The sequence below is a fragment of the Propithecus coquereli genome, unplaced genomic scaffold, assembly GCF_000956105.1.
Source record: "Propithecus coquereli isolate 6110/MARCELLA unplaced genomic scaffold, Pcoq_1.0 Scaffold563, whole genome shotgun sequence".
NCBI lineage: Eukaryota > Metazoa > Chordata > Mammalia > Primates > Indriidae > Propithecus > Propithecus coquereli.
In genome coordinates, this window is record NW_012151541.1 from 895,031 (window position 1) to 904,486 (window position 9,456).

Sequence of the window (9,456 nt, forward strand, 5' to 3'; positions counted from 1 at the left end):
ATGTGCCAACGCTCAAAAATACCTTAGGTAGAGTACAAGCAAAGGGCTTCAGAGGCCTGAGAGAGCGTGACTGTTTGTAGAGTGGGGGAGGATCAAGGAAGGCTTCACAGAAGAGGTGGAATTTGATCTGAGCCCTAAAGGATGGAGAGGAAAGCATGTTCAGGGCACAGATCCCAGGGACTCTTCTTTCCTCTTTGCCAACATCTACAGACTTCTGCCCGTGGCTGTATGTATGCACAGACAGACCCAGCAATGGCCTCGCCAGCGGGTTGGACAGGGAGGCCAGTCTGTCACAGGCGAGCCATATTGCCCCCAAATGCCTTCCCTCTCCAGGAGTCTGATTCCTGAAATGACATCGTGCTTCCTCTCTTTGGCTTGAGGCTTCGATGCGCAGGGGTTTGTAGTCCAGGAGGGAGGCACACACTGGGCGGTTATCAGGCATTTGTCCCACAGCAGCAGTGACGACATCCGATTCCCTCCTGGAGCAGATTTTGTTAGGACGGGGAAAGAACACGGGAGCATCGGCGTAGAGCGGGGTGGAACTCTGCCTCGACCTCCCTTCCCCTCAACCGGCTACGGGAAGAAGAATACAAGACTTAGGTTTCAATCTCAATTCTCTTTACTAGCTGTGGCAGCCTGGAGAAGTCACTTAGTCTCCCAAAACTCTGTTTTCTATACGCAAAATGCAGATGAAAATACCCACCCCAGAAGTTTTTGCACGGATCAAGTCAGACAGCCTGTGCTCAAGTGCTCACCTGCCTCCCCGCCTGGCACGAAGCAGGTGTCCAACACGAGTGATCGACAGGGTTAGTTGAAAGAATTACAAAAGGCAAGTGTGCATTTTGCATATCTCACATATTCCACTTTTTCTAGCACATTCTTAGGTACAGAGTAGAGATTCAGTCAATACAGGTCGAACTGCACGTGAAGACATGGGAATGGAGAGGTCAGGGATGGCTAAATGGCTCGCCTGTGGGCTAGATAGCGTCTCCTTTCTCAGGAAGTAGATAAGAAATAGTGCACAAATATGCTTGTCCCGAAATGGAGTGTGACGCGGCACGGCGCCCGTGAACTGGGCTTCCCCCCAAAACTGGCGGAGCGCTCCGGGACAAGTCCCTTCCTTCCGCTGCAATTCGGGGAGCGTCCTGCAGGCGGCGCTTTCCCATCGTCTCAGCCTCAGCCGACTCGCGGCTGGGGGAGGGAGCGAGGGGTGAGGGGAAGTGTGAAGGAAAAACAGCCCCACGCGTCACTCACATATTTACATCTGAACTGTCAAAATAGTTATTTTTAAGTCGAGTTCCGTCTGCTGCCGGTTTAAAATCGAGCGGCGCGGGGGCGGGGGCGCCTCGCCGCGGAGGGAGGCGGCGGGCGCGGCGGCGCGAGTGCGCGTGCGCAGGGCGCCTGGCGGGCCGCGCGGGGCTCCCGGCCGCGTGGGCGCGCTCGGGGGCGGGTGTGTGCTGGCTCTTCCTCTGGCCCCCTTGCACCTAGAGCTGCGGAAACTGTTGGCGTCGGCGTGGTCTGCCAATCCTGGCTCTCCAAGGCGATGGGCCGGTTCCTGCTGTCCCAAGGGGACCCCACATCCCGTCCCAGGACTAGAGGGAGCTCTGTCCTGTTCTTACCTTCTCTGGACGACTGTGGTTGTCCACCTGCCCCCCGCCCCCGTCCCTGATAACCGTCCATCTGGAAGTTCTTCTCCGCAGCCCGCCTCCAATACCTCCTAGCCACAAGGCGGGAATGAGAATGACTTGGCCTTCTATGTCAGGGGTAGGAAGAATTCATTTTTCTCTGCAAAATGAGGGGCCCGCTGGTTTGACACTCAGGATGCTTCTTTCTCTCTCTCCGCTCGCTCTCTCAGGGGCAGTGGGATTTGAGACAGACGCTGGCTGGCTCTGCTGCCATCAATATGTGTCCCAGCCCTGTCCAATGTCTGCTCTGTAATGAGTAGTGTTTCGGAATGTCACCTCTGTTGATGGGGAAGCGGCACCTGTGCACAGCCGGAGCCACCTCTCTGTCTTCATTAGGCAGTCCGCGGCCTGGCTGCCGGCGGCCCTCGCTGGGTGACAGATGACAGGGACGAGGAGTGAGAGCAGCAGCCTCCTGCTGTCCAGGATTCATTCCCAGACAATGACCCCAATGCCTGTCCCTGCTCTGGCCCCACAACACCAAAACAGACACCTGAGAAAAATGCCCTTCTGGGGCGAGGTGCAGCAAGGACAGATAATAGCTAAAAACCAGGCTGAGGAGAGTGGAGGAGTCATTTCTAGAAACAGACACCTTCCCTAGCCACTGTGATCTCCGGTTTAGATTGTATTTGGGGGTCTCTTCCTCCCCCCTCCCCCAGCTGTCTCCCACAGGCCACCTTTTATGTCTCTTCTAATAAATCTGTCCACCGTGCAAAAGTCACAGGATGAGGCTGTAACGGATGTTCTAATTCCAGACTTCCCTCCAGCCTAGGCCTTCCAGCAAAATCCTGATCTCTTTAAATCTCAGCCCTCATATCCACCTGAGACAAGGCGCATCGAGATGAGCCGAGCCACCAAATGTTGTGAGAGGTTGACGTGGTGTCAGAGGACCCCGTCAGGATAAGATCAGTCTTTGAAAAACACCATCATAGAGACCATACTCCTCTGGTGCAGTTCAACGTGCCCACCCTCCCTCTAAAGCTGTGTAAAGAGTTGTAGCATTTCCTTCACCTCCTCCACTGCCCAAGCAGATTGAGCTGGATCAGAAGTGTCCTTCCGTATCCTCCAGATGACTGGAGGTGGAGGTGGTTGGTGCCAGGGGTGGAGGGTTAGGAGTGGTGGCAGTGATCACTTGGAACTGCCCGAGGCAACTGTCTGATCCAGAAGCTGCACGATAGCTGGTGTCTTCACTGGGACAGGTGGTGGAAGTGGCTTCCCATCGCCAGGCCCTCACTTTGAAAGGCTGTGAGGGAACCACGTGGGGGTCTGGACTTTTCCTATGAGCCCTCTTCCCTGTCTCAGGGAAGGGCACCTCTGTCCACCGAGATATTCAAGCCAGAAATCTGCGTCATCCTTGACACGCCGCACTCTCTACCCCGCCTTCTCCCTCCTAAGTCTCCCATACATCTACTTCTCTCCATCCCCACTGCTACCACCTTAGTCCAAGCTGTCACCCCTTCTTACCTTGCGTCTCCATTGTCACCTCCCACCACGCTCTCTCTTAGGCTACTCCAGCCACCGTGACTTTCCTGCTGTTCGAGGAACACACACAGCCCTCCCTGCCCACCCAAACTAAATCAGACCCCTTCCTCCAAAGTCCTTCTCTGTCACGTCAATCTATCTTGTTATCACACTGAAATTTTCTTGTTCACTCCATTGCCTTGTTTGTCTGCTTTTCCCTCCTAGGACATAAGTGCCAGGAGGGCAGGAACCTCGTTTGCTTTATCTATTAAATACCCTTGAATCCGCAGCACCAAGAACGGTGCCAGGCACATAGGAGGCCTCAGGAAATACTTGTCGAATGAATGAGTGAATGGTTTGCTGCACCCTAGCAATACCCCATTCCTATCATCCTCTCCGGTGGCTGGAGGGATCTTTCTCAAATATAACTGTCAGCACATCACTCCCCTGCTCAAAGGCCGTTGGTGACAGGATTGGCAAAACATTGACAACTGTTAAAGCAGACTGAGGGATATGTGTGAGTTTCATTATACTTTCACTTGTAATTCACCTCTGTTTGAAAATGTTTAAATAAGTTTAAAAATTATGGAGACAAAAACCACCATAAAACCCTTGGTGGCTCCCACTGGCCTCAGGACAAAGCTCCTTATGCTGCTTCCTAGGCCCGCGGCTGTCCGGGCCTTGCCAGTCTTCCGGCCTCGCCTCCCACACTCAGGATGCCCAGGAAACATCTCCACTGCCTCTTAGTACCAGAAACAGTTATAATTCCCTGGAACCGTTGTTTTGTTTTCATTTCGTGAGTGTGGAATTTACTAGAGTTTTTGTGTGGCTGCTAGGAAGCTAGGTCACATCGGAGATCCTCCCGCAGGTCTGCTGAATGTGTAGGCCATTCGGGTTTCCATCTCTCTCAGCCTCATTCTTTCTTCATTTCATGCTGTTACTTGTTCTGTCTTCTTTTCTTCCGCTTTTACTCTCTTTCTGTGGCTATCTTCAGATCCTTGCTGCTGCAGTCTCCTTTGTGCCGTGGGAATTCAACTTTCCCAGGTTTTAGGGACCAGAATGGATGTCTCACGATGCTGTCTCCATCTTGGCTTGTCTAGCGTCTTATACTACATGATGTTGCTCTCACGTGTTTCCTTACGCTGAACAACACTCTCCTCTTACTGCAACGTAAGCCCATCCCCCGAGCGTGCTCTCTCTCACACGTATTCTTTTGAGAAAAAGCAGATCCCCGACTGGCCTTGATTATGGGGAGAAGCTACTTTTAGTTCGCCGAGTTCCCAGGTAAAGGGATGGGCTGCAGTCCCAATGAAGTGAAGAGATGCCCATCACCAGCGGTGTCCCCTCCCCAGCGAGAATCCCGGCGCAGGACCCCGGTACCATGGCACAGTGCTGGGGCTTTACTCACAGCTCACACTCTAGAGCACTTGCCAGTGAGCACTTACCACTTAGCATTTATTGTAAACAGCGTTTTAAGCACCTGAGCTGCATTAGCTCAATCCTCTATAATTCTGCAAGGCATGTACTATTATTACTATATTTTCATTTCACAGATGTGAAAGCCAGGGCCCAGGGTAACAGAGTTAGTAAGTGATATAAATGAAGGCAGTGAGACAAAATCCAGGACACAAACAGAAGCAGTCTGGCCCCGCAGCCTGTGCTCCTGACCACTTGGAAACTGCCTCTCCAGGCCCTTTGGTGCTGTCTGAGCTCCTGGTCGGAAACTAGTCATCCAAAGCGTCCCCGCATTTCCCCCGCTGCTACAGTCATTACCCCTTCCTATGGAGACTGGGGCGAAGGACCCACTGTGTTTCTCTCCCTGTCCTCTGTCTTTTCCATCCTGCCCTGCACTGTTCCTGCTGTCATTGCCGAGTGCCCTCCTTGAGAGGCCTCAAGGGGGACAACCCACCACTGGCAGCTGAGGGCCCCACACTGGAAGGATCCTGGAACCAAAAGGAACCCGGAGCCCAAACACCTTCACCAGAAATCCCAGCGCTCTCTGCGAGCTGGTTCAGCCATAGCCATCCGTTTATCTAAAGCAAATACTTTGCTGAAGCCAGGTACGGCCTGGTCTCGTCCCCATTCCTACTCCCAAGCCTTTGTCCCTGATGTGCGCTTGCCTACAATGTCCATCCTTCTACTTCCTGCCAGTCCAGACCTACCTGTTCTTAGGTCCCACTCTGAATTTCACCTCCTCCAGGAAGCTTTGCCTGAATACCACCCCCTCCTTCCAACCAGGGGTGATTTTTCTCTGCTTCTGAACTTCGTGGCACTTATAGGTACCACTGTATTGGCATTAGATTATGAACCTGGACCTCTTACCCTAACCCATGTGTTTTCGTTTTAGAGACAGGGTCTCTCTCTGTCACCCAGGCTGGAGTGCAGTGACACAATCATGGCTCACTGCGGTCTGGAGCAGCCTCGAACTCCTAGGCTCCCATGTGTGTTTTTAGTTTGTTTCTCTGTCTAGAATGTAATACCTTTGAGGACAAGAACTGTATCTTAGATGGCTTTCTGTCCCCCACTGGTTATCCAAAATTTCTTGCGTGTGGTTTATGCACCATCAATCTCCATAGGCAGGACTTGCAGGATATCAGGAAGGGAGCCCTCAAGATCATAATTAGTTAATGTCAAAGGTTTGGTTTGTCTCCATGATAAGACTTGTTTTGGTTTTAAGCAGCAGCTCAGAAAACAGGGTAGATGGGTAGGTTCCTAACTTTGTGTAGCAGTGAAATTTTCCTTTAAATGTAATCTCCATAGGAAGCCAATCTGTAAAGTAGGTAAGGGCGGAGTTGTTCTGGCTGCCCTGGAGTGGGGCTGCCCTGTGCCCCCCACCCCTCCATGGCAGCTCCAAGCACCTCTGTGGAAACCCTGGGACTGGTGCATCATGGTTGGAAAATTGCTAGGGAAGATCACATCTTCACATTAGAATTTGCTAATTTAGCTTACTGAAAGGAGAAATTATATACACTCATTTGATTAAAAGCATATTTGCTGTTGTGTTTATAAAATGGCAATTAAGCGGCATTTCCCCCTTTGTTACATACAAGTTTGTTGTTTTTCTTTTTTCTCTGTTACCCTCATTCATGCCTTATTCTCTAGAAGGGAAGATGCTTCCGCCAGAACCCTTGCTGCATTTGATGAAACAATCCACTTACTCTTCCATCTCCCCCATTAAACTGGTGGCTCCTTGGGGGCAAAGACTGTGCTTCTTCTCATCTTTAGCCTTAGCAAGGGGCCTGGCATGTAGTAGGTGCTCAGTTAACTGAGCTCCCAAGGGTTTGAGTCTCTAGTTATACAGTCACCTCTCAGTGAGCTAGACCTAGCTGCTTGAGCTCTGCGCTGCGGATGATCGTGGTGAATTTCAATGTGGAGCTGGCTTCCTCCTGCTGCTCAGGCTGGGCCCCAGCCGCCTCCCTGCCCTACCCTCCCGTTCCCTGCTTCCCTGCCCAGCTGGCGTGGGCTCAGAGAATATTAGTTCATTTTAATATTAGTCTAAGAAAGATTAATTAGGAAGGCAAGTGTGCTCTAAAAGGTGTAATTAATTCCAAAGCCAAATAGCAGAGAGTTATGGATTATCTGTACCGCTGCTGCCTTCAAGTAGTGTGGATAATCAAGGGTTGACTAGACAAGTGCAGAATAATTTTTTAAGTGTCAGTGCTGTGTAGACCAAACTCCATATGGTTCCTTATGTAAGCAGACTCATGGCCGAGACAAAAGATTTGTTATGGAGGTGGTTCCTATGCAAGTGAAGTGAAGGGGAAACACAGAATCAAACATCCCGTTGTGGCTATTCTGCCTCCTAAATCATTCATGAATCACGTGCCTTCCTCTCTGATCCTCCCCTGAACTGAGTCATCTCTTTCCTAGACTGTTGTAACAACCCCCAGGTAGTTCTGTAGCCTCCAGACCCTGCCCTACCAATTAATTCATCCTCCAATCAGCATCAAGCTAAATTTAATCATGCCGTATTCCACTTAGAAACTTCCAAATGTGCCCAGAGGTGAAGGCCGAGCTCCTTAGCATGCCCCACCAGACCCTTCACAAACTGGCCCCAGCCTATCCAACCTGACTCATCTACCTTCTCACTCACCATGCTCCTAGAATGTCCGTCCCCAGCCCCTCGTTTATGGGGGAAACTATTGCTCATCTCGGAAATCCCAGCCTGAATGAAATTTTTGACCCTGAGGGGCTCCCAATTCTGGGCTCTCGCAGCACTATGTTAACACCTTATCTTATTTTCTTGTAATTATTTGCTTTCTTTTCTCTTTAAGGAGATAGTGAGCTACTTAAAAGAAGAACCGTAGCTTTTATGTTTTTGTGTTCTTCTCTCCCTCTGCCTAGTTCAGGCCAAACATAATGCCTGTCCCATAGGAGATGATCAGTAAATAATTGTTGAAAGAAATTGGTCAGCTAATGATTTCAACAATGGTGCCAACCAGATTCACTCATTAAAACCCAAACTGCCCCCCCTTCCCCCCGCCAATGTCAGTAGTACATTCAGCTTGAAATATCTGGGGAAATGCCTCATTCTGCATTTCCTTTTGCCTGCCTAGCTGAGACTCAGGGGCAGGTGGCTTCAGGAGGAAAGTTATCTGAAAATGGTGAGTGATGCAGACTCCAGACTGACAGCTGCTGATCTTTGCTTTAGTTGATTTCCCCCTTTGCAAATGGTTATTGGCAATTGAAACTGCAAATCTACTATCTGCTCCCCTATGTAAATTGCATTTACATTTAAATTGTGCATTCTTCCAAAGAATGGGGTTAGTAAATAACTGGCAGATTAAATTTGAGGAGAGGAAATTGTGCCCCATGTCAAACCTGAGACTGAAGTGACATCTGGCTTTTACTATTTCCGTTATTTCGGTTTAATAACAGCATGTGGCATTAAGGGAAGAGAAATTGGATCTACATTTTAATGAAAGAAGGAAGCTCTCAGGGTTTAGATACCTTATCATGTTGAATACCTAGTCGATTGGCAATTAAAACTTGCTTCCCTCGAGAAATGAAATATCTTTGCAGCAGGCAGAGAATAAAAAACAAAAAACAAGCTAATACCTGGGACTACACAGATAAAACTGAGGGAAATGGGGTGCTGCAAACACTGAAACCAAATATTTCAGGATGCCATGGAGTACAGGAATTCTTAAATGGAATAATGCTGACAATAGAATCATGAATGTGCTTCAAGAGAATATCTTCAGGCAGAATAGTTTGCACATCATAGGGGGCTCAACCGTAGATTTTTGGTTGAGACCATCTGATTTAATCTGTCTCAACCAAGCTTGTTTTAAACTCCAGAGATTTAACCAAGAAAATATTTGAGAAATGCCTGTTTCATGCCACTAGTCTGTTTAAATGGAAGCAGTTCCACCTGCTGGCTGCTGTTTTGTTGAAAGCAATTCTGGGAAATGTAAACAAAATGCTTGTGCATTTAATAACCCAAGCCTATCATTTATGTGCTTTGATTGAAACAAATGTGTCAATTTTCAAAGACTTTTGTTCGGTGAATCCAATATTTGGATGTTGGTAAATGTTTGCATTACATGTTTGTTTGGAAACTGATGCTCTATTCAGAAACTCTGAAGCGATATCCCTTGGAGCCACAGCCTGGGAGAACTCAATGAGCCTTCCTAACCACCGACCCAAAGATGCTCAACTCTCTCCCAGAATCTGGAAAGAGTTGACATTATAGACTTCCACAGGCAAGTGTAGATGGGTTGGGACCTCCTGAAAAAGAGACTGAATGTGGAAACTCCCTGAGGCTAGGGCTTATGAATAGAAAAACGGAAAACATTTATATAACGCTTACTATGTGCCAAGCACTGTCGGTGTGTTATAACTCATTGAATAACATAACAGCCCTTTGGGGTGGGTACCACTGTCATCCGCATTACAGAGGAAGAAGAGGGGACACAGAAAAGTGAGTAACTTACCCAGTCTGACATCACCCAACTGGTAAATGATGGAGCTGGGCTTTGACTCGAGGCAGGCTGGCCCCACTGTCCTCATCGCCCCTGTGTCCCTGGTATTTAATCAAGGCATTGTGTTTTCTCACAGTCACATTTTGTCTTGCATCAATGTTTTTAAAATCTAAGCAATATTTCTTAAAAGATACAAGCTAATGGTCTGACAGATCTTTCCTTAAACAAAATAAAACAACAGCAAGTAGCCTTTTGCAATGTAGATGATAATGTCTGTCTCAGCTGTCTTCTAGCTGAGTCCAGAGGATGAAATAGGATGATATGAAAATGCTTTGAAAAGGCCAAAACCATCAAACTCCTGTAATGTATTATTATTAATGTTTATCTGC